The sequence below is a fragment of the Ambystoma mexicanum genome, chromosome 11, assembly GCF_040938575.1.
Source record: "Ambystoma mexicanum isolate Mex_15411 chromosome 11, UKY_AmexF1_1, whole genome shotgun sequence".
Taxonomy (NCBI): Eukaryota; Metazoa; Chordata; class Amphibia; order Caudata; family Ambystomatidae; genus Ambystoma; species Ambystoma mexicanum.
In genome coordinates, this window is record NC_090934.1 from 1,314,710,685 (window position 1) to 1,314,729,509 (window position 18,825).

Consider the following 18,825-nt stretch of genomic DNA (forward strand, 5'->3'; position numbering starts at 1 on the left):
TCACAGACATCACCATGTGCACCAGTGGTCCCAGAAACACAAAGCCTGCGCCCTATGTAGTAATGTATCACACAATATAGGGCCACCACAACACTCCATAAAGATCCACACTCAATCCACTGAGGTATTTATTTTTTATTTATTGTTTGCATTTTTAAAGCGCTCACACAGCCCGCGGGCATCGAGGCGCTGTTACAGGAATTGTTTTTTTTTTTTGTGTGTAATTGTTCTGTCTTAGTTGCATATTTATAACGCGTTTAAATTCCCAGAGGTTTCTAAACGCGGACCTGGGGATCGAACCTGTGTTGCTTGGTGTTGTCTTGCTTCCAAGCGTTGCTGCTGAGCTATCCTCCTGGGACAATGACAATACTACAACCCCCATTCATTATATACCGTAGAAATACAGTGACAACAGCTTATTCGCTAACACACCCAGACATTTAGAAAAAGCATACAATTCACCGGTACACTTAGCAATACAGAGGCAACTCTAACCGCAAACTGTCCCAGACATTGTCACCACCCCTTTAAGGAATGCCCCCTGGAAATAAACAGCCTGCCCCTCATTCAGAAATGCTCCACAAGATACAGTCACCAAACCTTTTCACCACTGCACCCCTTAACTAAAGACAGCAAGCTAATCACATAGTCACTCAGAGTAGAGTGTCTCCACCCATACACCACTAGTTCCAGAAATACAGAGCCATCACCTCATTCAATAGTGTACCACAAAATGTGGCTATTCCAAAGAATTTAAAAATGTGCCACATGATACAGAGCACCCACACCTTTTCCCCACTGCACCCCTTAACTAAAGAGGCAGCAAGCTGATCACAAAGTCACTTAGGGGTACAGTGTCGCCACCTATACACCACTAGTTCCAGAAATACAGAGCCATCACCTCATTCAATAGTGTACCACAAAATGTGGCTATTCCAAAGAATTTACAAATGTGCCACATGATACAGAGCACCCACACCTTTTCCCCACTGCACCCCTTAACTAAAGAGGCAGCAAGCTGATCACAAAGTCACTTAGGGGTACAGTGTCTCCACCCATACATCACTCGAGCCGGAAATTCAGAGCCACCACCTCATTCTATAATGTACCACAGAATGTGGATGTTCCACCGAATTTACAAATGTGCCACGCGATACAGAGCACCCACACCTTTTCCCCACTGCACTCCTCAACTAAAGAGGCAGCTAGTTGATCACAAAGTCACTCAGCAATAGAAAGTCTGTATCCAATGCATAACTCGAGCCGGAAATTCAGAGCCACCACCTCATTCAATAATGTACCAGAAAATGTGGATATTGCACCTAATTTACAAATCTGTCAGACAATACTAAGCACCCACACCATTGTGTGACTGCACCCTTAACTAAAGAGACTGCAAGCTGATCACAAAGTCACTCAGGAGTAGAGTGTCTCCACCCCATACATCACTAGTTTCAGAAATACAGAGCCACCACCGCATTCACTAATGTACCAGAAAATGTGGATCCACCTAATTTACAAATGTGCCACCACACATTTTCACCACTGCACCCCTTAACTAAAGAGGCAGCAAGCTGGTCACACATTCACTCAGCAATACAAAGTTGCCAACCCAGTACACCATTAGAACCAGAAATACAAAGCTACCACTCATTCAATAATGTATCACAAAATATGGATATTCCACCTAATTTACAAATGTGCCATACGATACAGAGCCACCACACCTTTTTAAAACTGCACCCCTTAACTAAAGAGGCAGCAAGCTGGTCACACATTTACTCAGCAATAGAAAGTCTCTAAAACAATACACCACTAGAGCCAGAAATACAGAGCCACCACCTCATTCAATAATGTACCTTAAAATGTGGATATTCCACCTAATTTACAAATGTGCAACACAATACAGAGCCACTACACCTTTTCACTGCTGCACCCCTTAATTAAAGAGAAAGCAAGCTGATCACATAGTCATTCAGAGTGTCTCCACCTGATACACCACTACTTCCAGAAATACAGAGCAACTTTGTCATTCAATAATCTACCACAAAATGTGGATATTCCAACTAATTTACAAATGTCCCACATGATATGGATATAGAACAATAATAGTACCAGATGGACGAATTAGAAGAGACTAGTGAGATAGAAACTGGAGCTGTGATTACTTATTCATTATTCTATTTCATTCTGATTAGATATAAAATGCAGATTCAAAATGTGAAAATACAAATATAAACATGTTTATATTGTGGACAATCATTAGTGAACACAATTTGTTATTAAATATATTGTAATTGAAAAAGTTTATATGAAAACTTTGAGATCTTAAAATAATGAACTGTTTTAGAACTGAATGGTATGCATGGAGTATGATTGAATGTTTTATTGAACTAGAATTTATATTTGTATTTTCACATTTTGAATCTGCATTTTATATCTAATCAGAATGAAATAAAATAATGAATAAGTAAGCACAGCTGCAGTTTCTATCTCACTAGTCTCTTGTAATTCTTCCATCTGGTACTATTATTGTTCTATATATAATTGTTCTACCTCAGAGTGCCAGTGTAGTAGAGGTACCCACCCCTGGGTTTTTGTTGTCCCACATGATACGGAGCCACCACACCTTTCCATCGCTGCACCCCTTAACTAAAGAGGCAGCAAGCTGGTCACACATTCACTCAGCAATAGAAAGTTTCCAACCCAATACACCACTAGAGCCGGAAGTTCAGAGCCACCATCTCATTTAATAATGCACCTTAAAATCTGGATATTCCACCTAATTTACAAATGTGCAACACAATACAGAGCCACTGTACCTTTCACCACTGCACCCCTTAACTAAAGAGACAGCAAGCTGATCACATAGTCACTCAGGAGTAGAATGTCTCCACCCGATACACCACTAGTTCCAGAAATACAGAGTCACGCCTCATTCAACAATGTACCACAAAATGTGGATATTCCACCTAATTTACAAATGAACCACACAATACGTAGACACCACACCTTTTCACCACTGCACCCCTTAACTAGAGAGGCAGCAAGTTGACCACATATTCACTCAGGAGTAGTGTGTCTCCACCGCATACACCACTGGGTCCAGAAATACAGCACCACTGTTAGAAATGTGTTCTGTCCGAGACATGCCCCACTCCTTCCGGGCCACATATTGCAACTCCGATAGACACGGTGCTAGGCAGCTGCCATCGCTAAGTGTTCCCATTTCACATGGTATAACCACAAAAGTGATGGGTCGAGGGTTTTGAAAGAATCTGAACCACTGGCATTGCTCTGAGCAACCTTCCACACCACCGTTTTTTAGCCCGACTGCACCATTGCAAAAGGGGTCCAGCCATATGCAAATCAATCAGGTACTGCCACCAATGGTAGCAGCCCAGCCCAAACTGCTAGGTCAGGTCCCCTCTGCATGGAAACACAAGCAACCCCAGACATGTTTTGGCCTTGTTGGGCCTCTGTGGCGCAGCGAGCAATGGACCCACGTCTGGGCATACCCTCTCTCACATATTGAGACAAACTGTAACCACAAAAGTGATGGATGGAAGGTTGTGAATGAATCTGAACCACTGGCATTGCTCTGGGCAACCTTCCACACCACCATGTTTAGCCCTTCTGCGCCACTGCAAAAGGGGTCCAGCCATATGCAAATCAGTTAGTTACTACCACCAATGGTAGCAGTCCAGCCCGAACTGCTAGGCCAGGTTCCCTCTGCACGGAAACACAAGCAGCCCCAGACATGTTTTGGCCTTGTTGGACCTCCTCAGTGAGGTGCTGCTTGGTTCCCTTTGGCGCAGCGAGCAATGCAGATCATGAGATGCCATTCGAAGATTAAAGGTATTTAGCCTTTCTTTAGCTTTCTTATCTGTACAGATCGCTTTCCTAAGTGATCGCTACTAAGCCCTTTATGTTTTTGTCTGAAACCCTGCACCCTTGACTCTAGACCCTTTTTCTTAAACTGGAACTCAGTTTACATACCTTTTCAAGATACCCTTGTGGCTTGAGCTCCAAGACTGGAGATTAAGGTGATTATTGTTATACTGGAGAAGGGGGAAAGAGCTCCCTAACTGACCACTATTACCAACACTCATTGGTTGTTATTGTTCCCACTATAGCTCCTGCTTTGAGGTGCCAGGATATCTGTAGCGTCTATTTTTGGTTGCTTCTGTTTTGGTAGTCATAGTCACCTCCTCTGTATCATTGCTGAACGATAACTAGTCTCTGACATCCAAATTAGGAGTAGACCCTTCTTTGTGGCTCCAAGGAGGTCGGTGCTGTTTGCAGAATCACAGTTCTGACAACCACCACCTCATTCAATAATGTAATACAAAATGGGGATATTCCACCTAATTTACAATTGTGCCACACAATACAGAGCCACTGCACCCCTTAACTAAAGAGGCAGCAAGCTGGTCACACATTCACTCAGCAATAGAATGTCTCCAACCCAATACACCGCCAGAGCCAGAAGTACAGAGCCACCAACTCATTCAACAAAATGTGGATATTCCACCTAATTTACAAATGAGCCACAGGATACAGAGCCACCACACCTTTTTGCCACTGCCCCCCCTAACTAAAGAGGCACCAAGCTGGTCACATATTAACTCAGCAATAAAAAGTCTCCAACACCTCATTCAAGAATGTACCACAAAATGTGGATCTTCCAACTAATTTAGAAATGTGCCACAATCACACTCCAAACAGCATTCAAAATGGATCCTGGAAATGCAGACCCACCACTTCAAATGCACCAGACCACAAAATATAGAGCCCTTACTCCGTTCACTATCGTACCACAACAATGCAGAGCCATTCCAACTACAGAAACCAATATTCTTCAAAATACAGACCCCCCACATGACCCAAAAAGTAGCACAAACTGCAGCCTGCATTCCATTTACTGACAAGCACTGACGCCAACCATTTTATTAGCATTCCACTAAATACTGAACCATCACCCACCATTAAACAGTCTAACAACGAATTCACAGAACAACCGTCATTGGTGACAGCACCTAAGAAACTCAAGGTTCCCACCTTAGGAAAATCTGGATCTATATGATTACTGCGACCCCCATCACTGTGACCCCGAAATTGCTGACTTTTTATTTTATTTTGACCCCCAACGCCAACCCCTACCTGAATTATATATCATTACCCCCCCCCCATATATAAATGGTGTAAAGGAGGATGAAATAAAAAAAACGACATTTTCGATGTCAGATTGATGGGGGTGCAGAAATGGTGTAATTCCGAAAATCTGAATGCATTTCCACATCCACTGATTTAACCCAAAAATGTAGAACACCCATCCTGTTCACCAATGTACCAAGAAATACATTGTCACCAACCAATTAACCAGTGTACTAAAGTTATACAGAGCCACTATAGATTCACGAACACATTTTGTCAGAAAAGGAGAAGGTCAGCCCTTATCCCTCTTAGAAATTCAAAGCCGCCACCTTGTTTATTAATATAGCCTTACCCACAGAGGCAACATCACATCCAGCAATATACACCAGAAGCACAAGCACCACTGTTTCATTGAAGAATGCAACCCAGAAATACAGAGACACTGCTTCATTCTCAAATCTACCACTGAAATGCATTCACAGCTTCATACGATGATACACCCAGAAGTTCAGAACCAGTGCCCCAAACTTCAGTGCACCCAGAAATATAGAGCTGCCATCCCAACATTAGAGATTTACCATCCCATTCACTGTTATAACTCAGACATACAAAGCTGCCGGCCAATTCATTAAAGCACCCCAAAATTAGAGATTCGCCATCCCATTCACTGTTATACCTAATAAATACAGAGCTGCCGTCCAATTCATTAATTATTATTATTTGGTATTATTATAAGTTCCCAGGGAGGAAACAGTCGGGATCATATCACCCAGGCTCAGGTATTGTGGGGAGTGGATGGTGTATGGACCCTGGAGTTAGGGAGGAGCCATTCCTTGAAGATGAGGCTCTTGAGCTCCTTCCTGAACTGTAGAAGCGAGGGGGTGACTCAGATGTTGACAGGGAGGAGGTTCCAGAGTGTTGGGGCGTAGACAAAGAGGGCCTGCCTTCTGGTTTTTTCCTTCCTGCACTGGAAGAGTTCAAGTCTGCACATGTCCTTACTTCTGATGGATCGTAGCTCTGCAGAGATGCTGAGTTTCCCAGTAAGGTAGCTTGGGGACTTCAGGGCGACAGCCTTGTAGATGATGCCGCAGGATTCGTAGATGTTACTGCTTGCAGCGGGAGCCAGTCCAGTTCGATGAGGGTCGGAGTGATGGGGTCGAATTTGCAGAGTCCTTTTATGAGTCGTGCTGTACCCCCAAAAAGCACCCCAAAATTGGAGATTTACCATCCCATTCACTTCCAGTGTTAAAACCCCACATGTTGCTAGCTTTTCGCTAATCTGTCTTTATCATCTTGATAAACAGCTCTGTACCAGAATGCCAAAGGCGTGGGACCTGACCTCCCACTGCTCACGACCAAATATATGCCTGTTATATACGAAAGCCACATATTATTAATATACTGTTGTCGCACTGTTGTTACTTACAAAACAACTAGCCAAAGCACACCTCTACTGTATAGCATGACGCTTATTGACTAAATACCTCTTTAGCAGTGGATCGTGACATCCTAGGGTATTGCCATTTGTTAGCCCTATTTCTATCAAGTTCGCCTAAGTAATGCCTATGCCATGCCATTCGCTAGTAATACCCTTGCTATGTTAACTGTGTTTTACAGGTATGGCTTCATAGACCAGTAGTACACACCTAGCTATAGCACTGCACCTAATGCTACTACCTGTGAGTGCATGTGAGTTCCTGTGACAACTATAGCACGCAGCTCCTCCCTACCACATCCCCCAACACCACGGCCTCAGTGCAATGATTACCATCACACTGCACACTACAAACACTATGTTTGCCCACAGAGTCATACTGTTCAAACCTCTATATGCTCTACTAATGCTGAGACCAGATGCATATGTTCCTACCCCTAATATAAGTGACCATCCAAAAACACCCAGATTAGATATAGACAGCCACACTCCTCCTACCATAATCGGCAACCTCAATTCATAGTTCCTAGCCCTCCCTTCACTGTCCAACACCCCTACACCATAGCCTTGATGTCCTATACCACACATTCAGATAATACTATTAGTATGGTCCCCAACCATAGCCATTACCCTACTCTAAGAACCCAACACCTTACTACTCTAACTACCTTCCCATGCGCACCACCAATCAGAAACTTGAAACTCTGAGCCAGGCAATCCAAACTCCACGAACTACCTACTAAGGCCCCCCAAACTAACCATACCCGCACCAGCAGTCATTGCACAAAGAAAATTCCCATCCATAACAAAAAATCCTACTCATCCGACACCACTATCCCTTCACCGAAATTATGCTACGATACGCCGACCCCCTCCTCTACTGCCACCAGCCATCCTGGCATTAAAATATCATCAAAGGAACCACAGACAGTTACCAAGCGCCCGCACCTTAAGGTGGCTTACTTAACTTAAAATCCTTAGTAGCACTCCCCACAGAAATTGCAGATCTTATCATTGGTGACAATTACGACTTCCTTGCTATAATCGAATCCTGGCTGCATGCAGCCGCTGGCCCTGCCCTCCTCCTAGCTGTACCAGAAAACTATGAAATTATGAGAGTAGATAGAGCCGACTCTAGAGGTGGGGGCATTGCCCTAATCGCCAAATCTGAGGCCCTGAGAATTATACTATCTCCCGCCACTAGTTAATGTGAACTACTTACAGCCATACTTCTGATATCCGACAATAATACCCTTACTATCCATCTTATTTACAGACCGCCAGGACTCATTTGTTCTTTTGAAGAGGAACTATCTGCCCTCCTTTCCGAGAATACCAAATTGACATCCCAAATTCTCCTGCTGGAGATTTTAACTTAGGATTTAATGACCCTAATGACCACCAAGTCATGGCCATTGCCAATGTACTAACGGACAGGGGCTCACCCAAAGAGTGACTCGAGCTACCAATGACAACGGGAGATCACTTAACTGGGTTGCTGACTATAACTGTACCACCTCCATTACATCAATAATTCCCCTAGCCTGGACAGATCACTATCTGATATCATTTACCATGCCAGCCTCCACCCTTAAACCTAAGGTTATCACCATTGCCCCATCAATCCCAACAACGAATAAAAAGAACATCACTGCAGATAAGATCATTCCGCTTATCTTGCCGATTCTTGACCTGCACCCCAACTCAACTAGTCCAGACAACCTAATACACGCCTATAATGATGCCATGACAAAAGCCCTGGATACTATTGCCCCTCTCAAGTTACGGAAAAGTAAACCAAAAGCCCATCTGAACTCTTAGTTCACACCCCATCTAAAAACTTTGAGAAAGGAAAAAAAGAAGCTTGAGACCCTATGGAAAGTTAGCCCCACTGACGAAAACAAAACCAACTTTATCAACCCCTTTACAAAAAAGAAATGATATGTGCCAAACAAGAATCTTACAATGAAAGGATTAATAAAGCCAGCTAAAATACCAGGGAACTATTCACCATTCTCAGGTAATTGAATGCTCCCATCCCACAGACAGATAACTGCCGCAAGGATAAGCCATGGTGCACAAGTATACAGAATGCTCAACAGAATAAAATCTCTCTACTCCAAAGTAAAAGTGCGAATAAAAAAGCCACTTCATCCAGTATAGACAAACCTAACATTACTACAGAATCCATTGACAAACCCCTCAACCAGTTCAAATTTTCTCAAGTATCAATTTATGAGGTTGAAAAAGTCATTTCATCACTTAAACCGTCTAACTGCCAAGGAGATAGCTGTCCGGCACAGATCATCAAAGATGCAGCTAGAGACCTCTCGCCTTTCATAACTAAACTGATCAACTCCTCATTTAATTCTGGCATTATCCCCTGCAACTTAAAAGAATCGTGGGTCCTACCCCTCCTGAAAAAACAGACTCTAAATCCTTCCATCCCAACTAATTATAGGCCCATCACCACTGTACCTTTCTTACTCAAGATTCTCGACAAAACGGCCCTACATCCAAATTCAGGATTACTTAGGGGGTCATTACGAGGTTGGAGGTAACAATGCCGCAATTTGTGGCATGGTTACCTCCTTACCGGGTACCGGGTCCGGGTTCCTCAAATGAGGACTTACCGGGCCATTCCAACCTTGGAGGACCCGGTAATTCCTCATTTGAGGAACCCTGACCCGGTACATCCCTATTCCCATTCGAGCCCCCCATAGGGCTCAATGGGAGTGGGGAGGGAGCTAACAACGGGCCTGTTAATAACGGTGCCCATTGTTAGCTCCTTGGTCTGCTAGTGGGACCCGCTAAGAGCACCTGGTTTTACCCCCTTACCGCCCAGCTCGTAATGACCCCCTTAGAGTCGAATCATCTTCTCAGCGTCCGACAATCAGGTTTCAGACCCCGTCACAGCACTGAGACGGCGCTAATAGACTTAAAAACACAGATTGATGAACTGAAGGACAAAGGTAAAGCAGCCCTTGTGCTACTCCTTGACCTCTTGCCGCATTCGACTTGGTTGACCACCAAGTCCTTTGTAACCGAATGGCCTCAGCAACGCACTTTTCACATGAGCATTAGTAACCCGGCGAGAGACAATCAGAAGGCAAGAGCCATTCTGATTGGCTCTCGCCAGGTCCCTACCCGGCCGGGAATCCCTTCATCGGGATTCCACGGACTTTGTTCCCGGCGGGGGGCGTGGCAGCCCCTCAGCCAATGAGGAGGCTCGAAGCGGGGCCATCCCCGCTCCGAGCCTCCCCGCGGCTGAGAGGCTGCCTTCACCCCCCGCCGGGGACTCGGGTAAGGAATTTTTTTTTTCTAAATCCCCTCCCTTCTTCCCCCCCCCCCCCCCCCCACTTACCTTCTTGTTCCTGCGTCCCCGGCGGGGGACGAGGAAAGCCTACAGCCGCATGGAGACTCGGAGCGGGGCCATCCCCGCTCCGCGCCTCCACACGGCTGGAGGCTTCCCTCGTCCCCCGCCGGGGATGCAGGTATGTTTTTTTCTTTTCTCCCCCATCCCACTCCCGCCCTCCAAACCCCACTTACCTTATTTTTGATCCTTTTTCGGGAGCGGACGCGCTGGGAACATTTGTGTTCCCAGCGCGTCCGCTCCCGATGCCCGCCATGGAAAGGGAAAACGGACTCTGTTTTCCCTTTCCATGGCGGCGGCCATTTTCTTGGTCGTTTTTTTTTCTCCTGAAACTCCGCAGCGCCAAAACGCTGCAGCGTTTCAGGACAGAAAAAAAGAGCTTTTAGTGCCCCGGTCACGCAATTTTTGCAGGCCGGGGTACTAATAGCAATAGAACCCTCGCGTCGGGGGCATTACCATCTCAGGTAATGCCCCGGGGCCTTCGGTAATGCCCCCGACGCTCGGGTTCTATTGCTTAAGTAGTGCATTAGAAATGGGTACTAACTTGGATTCTACTCATCTGAGTGAAAGTCAGACTATACATAGTACCTCTAGAAGACCTAGTGTTTCAACCGAGCCTATGTTATCTACAACATTGGAGGCACAAACTATGATATTAGACAAATGGGGGGAGCATAAAAATAAAGTTTTTAAAGAGGCATACACCAATACGGATGATCTAACTGGAAATGTAAACACATTGGAGGGACCAGGCAGAGTCTTCTCACCCCCAGGGGAAATTGGAAGGGATAAAACGGACCTTATGGTAGGGGGTTGGGAAGATATGAAGAGGCAAGAAAGGACCCGTTGGTTTCACGTATCACCCTTCATGCAGCCGGGGGACCAGCCCAAGAAGAGAGCTACCAGGCAGAATAGGCACACGATTCATCAAGCAGTGATGCATAGCAGACTCAAAATCGTGGAAAAGAGGAAAACATCAGAAATTAACCCCGTCATAGTATGTTTAGATGAAGAGTAACTACCAGTGAATTGTGATGGTACTGAAACAGTTGAAATGTGCAATAGAAAGACTAAGAAAGGGTCAAAAGGAAATAAAAAGCGCAACCTTGCCACAGGGAAGGGAGGCGTTGCAGATGTTTCTGTTAATATTGTCGACTATTCTCTGCATAGTCTGTTGGAGAGATCACAAGTAGGCGGTGCAATACTGCATAGGGATATTAGGTCCTTTCTTATTAAGGACACTTTGAAAAAGGCAACAAAAAAAATGGCGGAGTTAGAAAAGAACTGAATGGAATGAAAGTAAACGTATAGGCAATGCTGTGATGCAGGATGAAGTTCTGATGGATATTGAGGGTGTACTTACCACGGTTGAGAAAAGCAATGGTATGGTCTCAAAAGATGCTACAACTTAGACTATCTCTAAAATGGTAAGCGAAACAAGCAGCTGTGAAGGTTCCACAATTGTTTCGGTTGCGTTTCCCCAACCTATCAATGTAGTTAGAATCGACGAATGGAAAGTGTTACAGTTCAAGGTAGCTTCCCCTATGAACCGTCATCCTCCATTAAATAGGACAGCGGTGTTAAGGATTTTTGATAGTGTGGTGCTACGTAGAGTGATCGCCTCTGAGGACACCAAAATAGTGGGCCAGTTAGAAGATGCTTCTCAGGTGATGACTAAAGTTTTCATTCTGAGGAGACATTGGATGATGCTTTAAAACACGAGGAAGAAATATTCAAAAGAGGATACCTGTGCTCTGTGGAGCACATTTCTAGTGATAAACATGGTATACAGGAGCACAGATATGCTGGTGTACACAGGGTTGATCACCAGTTGGAACAGGCTGGGAGAAGTAGTGAGACAATTACTAGCCTTTATAGACATTTTTCATCAGCGGGTAGGAATATTAGTTTTGTCAAGAGAGACGACCCTGTAAGGAATAGTGATGTATTATCTTCTGATGCTTTCTATGTAGAAAGATATTGGCAATGGCTCCAGAAAGCATTTCAGGCCCACTTCCAGAAGGGGCCACAATGGTATAGCTATTTTGTTTAGCTGAAAAACAATGGGTTCCTTGCACTATTTAGATGAGGGTATTGGTGGATGCCATTGATCTGTTCCAAATTTTGATGTTACAAGAAACCTGATCAGTTGAGAAGATTGAGTGTGGTGGTATTTATTTATAACATTTATGCAACGTGCAGGCCCAGGGGTATCACGGCGTTGGTACAGTAAGTTGGCAGAGGGAAGAGTCATCACGTTCTAGTCATATCTGCTATACCGCCAGGCTTTTACCTGCTTTATTGTAGGTCGTGCAGGACTGTTCCTTTCTGATAAACGGTGGCACAGAGTTCCAGAGGGTGGGCGCTGTGACCCAAAGCTGATGCCACCCACTCTCTTCTTTCTGTAACGAGGAACGGGTAGTGCCGTACTGGATGCTGATCTTAGTGAGTGGATATGTAGTTTCACGATAATAGTGTTGTTGAGGTATTTAGGGGCTTCTTTGTGAATGCAGCGATGTGCAATCGTCAGTGTTTTGAAGTCGATACAGGCTTTAATAGGTAGCCAGTGGGCTTCTCATCTGGTTGCGGAGATGTGAACAGATCTACGTAAGCCCAGTGCAGCGCATAGGACTTTGTTCTACAGCAGTTGGAGTTAAGCCAAGTTGGTTGCAGTAGTACGCATGAGGAGCAGTAGTTCCATTTGCTGGTGATGAGAGCTCTGGCAAGTGCAAGGCAATTGCTAGGGGAAAGAAATTGGATGCTCAGGGAGACGAGTTTGGAGGTGTAGGTCATGGCTGACGCTAGCGCACTGATACGGTTGGCCATGGACAGTTCTGCATCAATCTATACACCTAGTGTTTTTACATGTTTAAGGACTATTATGTCAGAGCCATCAATGCAGAAGGTGGAGAAGGCAGTGTCAAGGTTTTTTAGTCGTAGAGGTGAACCTAAAATGAGCAGCTCTGTTTTGTCATCATTGAAACAAAGGTTGTGGCAGGCAATGCAGTTTTGTATGATTCTGTATGTTCTCTTTAAGGTAACAGAGTCACATGTTTGATTGCCTGAGATAGAGATTTGTGTATCATCTGCAAAGTGTGTGTAGATGATTCCAAGGGAGTCCAGAAAATTGAAGAGTGGCTTAGTTTAGGTGCTGTAGAGGGTGGGTGATATGATATGATAGTCTATTTATATAGTACCTTCACACAGCATGTTTCAAAGCGCTTCAGGGCAAGGGAGGGAACAAGGGAAAATTCAATGACATTCTTACAGGCCATAAACAGTAAGGATGTGGAATTAGCTATCATGCTCGGCCTGATGACATTTCAGATAGTGCAAGAGCTAAGACATAGATAAGGAAGGGAGCGGAAGAGTGGAAAGGAAATGGAAACAGACAGGCGACTACCATACTAGGCCTGACGACATTTCTGGTGGAGACGGAGACAAACAAAAGGTGAGGGAGAGGGGTGCAGAAAGGGAGGTGAGGAACAAAACAAGCGACTATCGTACTAGCCCTGATGACATTTCAGATAGTGCTAGAGGGGTGGGGGAGAGGTAAAAAAACAAGTAAGGGGAGGTAGGAGGGGATAGACAAGGTTGCTATCATACTAGGTCCATGGACAATTCTGATAGAGTAAGTGCATAGAAGAAAGTAAGGGGAGGAGATAGGAAAAGGGAGAGTAGGAGAGAACAGAGAGTAAGCAGTCAAAAAGAGTGGAGAAGCAAGAGGGGAGTGTGAATACAATTGCAGAAGTCAGTAGTAGCACATAATGTTGCAAGCCAGGATACAAGATGAAGATGGAAACAGCATGATTCAGGGCCACCATGAGTACAAGATGCAAAGGAAGTCCAGCATGAGAGTTGAGAACGGGTGACGCACCGTGAATCAATGAAGTCCATAAAAGTCAAATCCAGCATTGGCCATAAAAAGGTGATGTGGAAACCAGAATCTATTAGGACAGACTCCTGCAGAAGTAGGCTGCAGGGGTGGGGGAAGGGAGCTGGATAGAAGAATCAAGCAAAACAGGCAACACCTGTGTGCGAGAAGGGAGGGGGGCACTTGAGAACATCACAGGGGGCGAGAGGGGGTGGGGATGGCCTGTGGGGACAGAGGGAGTCAACACATGTTGGTGCATGCTTACCTGCTGTCTGAGCAGGGGTTTGGGCCCTTGGTCCTTCTGGTCCGAACAGGTCCAAACAGGAATTTGTCTTTTCTTCGTCAGCCTTTTGCTTCGGACGCCCGGGCAAGAGACACCCTTGATCTAAGAGTTAAGAGCAGTAAGGAAAAGGCAGGGTTGAGAAGGTGGGTGGGCTTAGGCCGGGTGACCTAGATCCACTTGCACCTGCTCCCCATCTGCAAAGGAAAAGAGGCTGGAGGGCTCCTTAAGTACGGAAAAAGAGCGGCAACCAGGAAGGTACCAGGTGGGCGGGACTTGCTAAGTGGGGAGAAAGAGCGGCAACCTGGAAGGCATCAGGTGGGCGGGGCTTAGGCCAGGTGACCTAGGTGACCTAGATCCACTTGGACCTGCTCCCAATCTGCCAAGAGACAGGAAACTTGGGGGACGCCGAGGGACACAGGATGAGATCAGCGGCCGCCTCACGAATGAATACCCTTGATGTGAGGTCACTGAGGAGGATTTATTCCAGTTTGTGGCCTCAAATGAGAAGTGGTAGTGGGAGGTGAGGTGCTGGCAGAGTGTGTCATGGAAACTATTTAGATTTTCATAAAAATATCTGTTTTATTATTTCGGTACCAACCAATCTTGTATACATCTCTCTTCACAAGGAACACATTTCTAAACAATTAATTTATACGCATTCATTTGGCCAGACAAAAAAGGCCTTCAACATAATAGTTTGTACACTAAAAACAACAAATCACATTTCTTAGACACAAAATCTAGACACTGATGAATTACAGTGTCATATTTCCAGTTTGTTTCCTTAGTTGTGTAGGGCCTGTCCTAATTTAAGCAGTGCTGGTGGTTGCTGTGTAGGATGGTCAACTCTGTGTGTTTCGGCTCTGGCAATTATAAAGGATATGTCAGTGATTTGTCAGGAAGCGAGTGATCACCTGGCTCTTTCTGTATTAATGGAGGTTCATATTGAGGAGGTTGATTATGATCGGAATGGTGACATATTCATCTCTAATGGTAAAAAATGTATTGGGTCGAACCAAAAAAGGCTTGACTGGGCACTACCTAGAGAGAAACGCGCTTCTTGAATTTCTGGAACTTATTGATTGCTTGCTAACTGAACAACTTGAAGATCACATGGTGGTTATCAAAAACTTTGAACTTATGGCCGCAAAAATGTGTGATAGTCTCTTAGGACAAAGAAAGTATACATCTTGGATTGAAAAATGTATTAATGTTGGGCGAAGAAGTAGAAACTTTGATTTGAAGGTACAGCAGTCGAAGAGTCAGTTGTGTTGTGACATAAGTAGATTAATTGAGACGGCAGCTAGGACCCAAGGAAATGTGCAAATTATCTGAAAAGATTAAGCTTATAAAAAAAGAACTTTAGGGAAGGGCTTACAAACTATTGCAATGAATTGGTGAAAAACCGTTGGAAATCGCCAGCAGAAAGAGCAGCGAACGATGATTTTAACAGAATTTAGGAGATTTTTAATGGTCAGTCCAAAAGTGCTATTCCTTTGATTAATGTTGATGTTAGTGGATGGATTACATTCATTGGTTGATTGTCTGGGCGGTGAGAGTGTGGAGGAGAACATCCAAGTGAATAAGGATGAAGGGTGGGAATTCACCATAGGCATGGACCATATTGACAATTTAATAAGGAATTTGAAGAACTCGCAGGTGGATGGCCCGGATGGTAGCTGTAACGTTCTGATTAAGAAGCATCCTCGTATGTGGGCCTTAGCATTGCATAATCTGTTCCTGAATATTGGTGAGGTGGGAGTGATTCTAGCATCCTGGAAGGATAGCAATATCCTTCCGATACACAAGAAAGGATGCTGGAATGACCCAGGGAATTATCATCTTCTGGCTATGCTAGATATTCCAGCAAAATTGTTTGCAAGGGTTTTGTTAGATGAACTAAGAGTTTGGGCAGAAACTAATAACATCTTGCCAGCCAATCAAACAGGATTCACAACAAAGACAAGCACCACTCATAATATATTGGAATTAGTTTGCATGATACTGTAAAATAAGAAAATTGCTGTTCTATTGAGTTTTCCTAAACTTCAGCTTGGCTTTTGATACCACGCCTGGGAATAGGCTGTGGCAAAAGTTGGTTGCGTGGAATATGCCATGGGACCTACTAATAATGAGAATTCAGCTATATTCAGAAACAAGAGTACGAATCAGGCGTGATGGCCGTGGTAAGGTAACTGACTGGATTACCACGAGCAGGGGGGTAACACAAGGTTGTATCACGGGGCATACTCTGTTTAATTTGTACTTGCCGGATTTAAACATTGTATTGTCTTCTTCTTCTGCATGCATGGTCAAATTGGGAGGTTTGAGAGTAGGGTGGCTATGTTACGCTGATGACCATTTAATAATTGAGCATACTGCCCATGTCCTACAAATTCAGTTAGATGCTCTAGCTAACTATACTAAGGAGAATGGTCTAAGAATAAATATAAATTAAACTAAGGTCATGGTCTTTAATAGCAATAAGCAAAGGAAAAATAAATATAAATGGAGTTTAAATAACACTTGGGTTGAACAAGTCTCAGTCCATACATATTTGAGGGTGTTACTAGACAATCAGCTACAGTAGCTTAAGCATTGTGAGCACGTTGAATACGAAACACTTCAACAAGGCTTATTGCATAAAAACATTTATTGGAAGACGAGATTATTCGGAACACTCTATTCTATTGCTCTATAAAACAAATTGTGGCTAGTGATTTTGTACGCCGTGGAAATTTGGGCTGATAAACATTAGGCGACTTGAGATCTTGGAAGGGAACATTTTAAAAATATTAATTAGACTACCAAAATCCCTTCCTTTTGTGCTATTTGCATCTGGAATTCGATCGGTTGGGTGTGGAATTCTGGATGATATACAAGAAAGTGATGTCTTATTGGGCAGTGAGGATGCTGAAAGATAACACCATTACAAAACAATTTCTTAAATCTTACTTAACTTTGCAAGGAGTGGGTACATTTGGATGCATGAGTTCAAACTGAGAATGGACCTCTCAGTGTTTATTGCAAGAGGGTGAAAACACTACTCACATTTTGAAAAGTAGTTTTAAGCTGATTTTAGTAAACTTAACTGAAGAGGTGGAAATAGTAAAATTGAGCTCTAAGGTTAATAGTGAAAACGTTAACCAATATTGATTGTTGCGTAATAAAAACTCCAATTTACATAAAGGCCTTTAAGACATAAATATACTATACACCATTATCATAGAATTAAATTTAATGCTGTTAGGTCCCTGGAAATACTAGGGGCAAGATTATCGCTCGAAAAGACTCTTGGTGTAGGCTCTGTGGTGAGGATTGTTTGGAGTCTATTAAACATCTGCTGTTAAATTGTGTGAGCCTGGATAACATTTGCGGGAAAATGTGGAAAAGGTACATCAAATGCAACGCATCAAGTCCAGAAATTTAGTGCGATATTTTTATGGAAGACAATGATCTTAATCTTTTTGATTACATAGTAAACTTGTATGTGGAAATTATGAACATTTTAGATGTCGTTAGACAGTATATTTTAAATCAGATGTGGTACTTCTCTCTTTTAGAATGTATTTTTTGAAATTATGAGAAATGGATTTAGATATGTTGGTGTTGTTGAGTGGATGTATACCAAGCCAGTGTTTGGCTAAATGTATATTTATAAATACAATAAAATAAATTATATAACATAAGCATGTATCTAAATGCTGATTATGAAGACTAAACACAATTTTACAGCAAAAGAAACACTGTTAGTGGGTTGCATACATGCCCCAATTTGATTACCAAGAATTTAATATAATACAATGCTGCGTGTGATACGAATATTCCACATGCGATTCGTTAACATACGGTAATTTTCAAATTTGATACCCACAAATCCAGATTTATCTTTTAGGAGTAACAAAGCTTATCCAATGCTCACACTTAGATGCTTTGATTCTGAATGGTAAATGATGGACATATCACAAAAACCTCCGGTTGATCTTTGAATAATCATCATTTATTGTTGAGGGATTTCTGGAAGGGGAATGCTTGGAGAAGGTCATCCTTAATTTGTGCAGGATCTGGAGCCAACCTCACATCATGAGGAAACAAATTTCATTACAAGGGGCATGTATGAGAAAGAAGGATTCAGGGATTGCTGCTTTCTGAGCTTTGAAATTTCAATGTGAAATTGGTCTTTTGTGATCACATCCCATGCCCCCCCCTGAAATGGTAAATTTCTATTGCCAAACACCTTGGGGGGTATCGTTGCTGGGGGGTTACAGAGTATTTTTGAAAGACGGGTGAGCTTCAATGGAGAGTTCAGCCTGATTCACACAAGGGCTTTATAATGGCGCAATCCCATTGGAAAACCGCTTTGTGAATCAGGACCAAAGCATTTAGGACCGGCTTGATGCCATAATAATGAGTATAGGGCTTGTCTTTGAAAACCTGATATTCGAAACACCAACTTTTGAATCTCAGATCTCAAAAATGAAAGTTTGAATGTACACCTCACCTTTTAAATGCGTGTCTATGCATTTAAGCTTGAGAATTTACATTGGAAAATATACATTTTTTGGGTCCATTTCTTTAATATAATTTTAAGAGGGCTTTTTCCCTCGGATGGACTCCTGAAATCCCAATGTCCTCTTCTCTCTCCTATCCTCTTATACATGATTCTTCATATCATTTGGATAATTAAACCTGATATTTATACT

General features: G+C 43.4%; 1 protein-coding gene across 3 annotated transcripts in view; it reads left to right on the forward strand.

Annotated features, from left to right (window-relative positions):
- Nucleotides 1-18,825, forward strand: part of TNFAIP8L3 (TNF alpha induced protein 8 like 3) — a 361,911-nt gene that overhangs the window by 46,553 nt on the left and 296,533 nt on the right. The window lies entirely within an intron of this gene.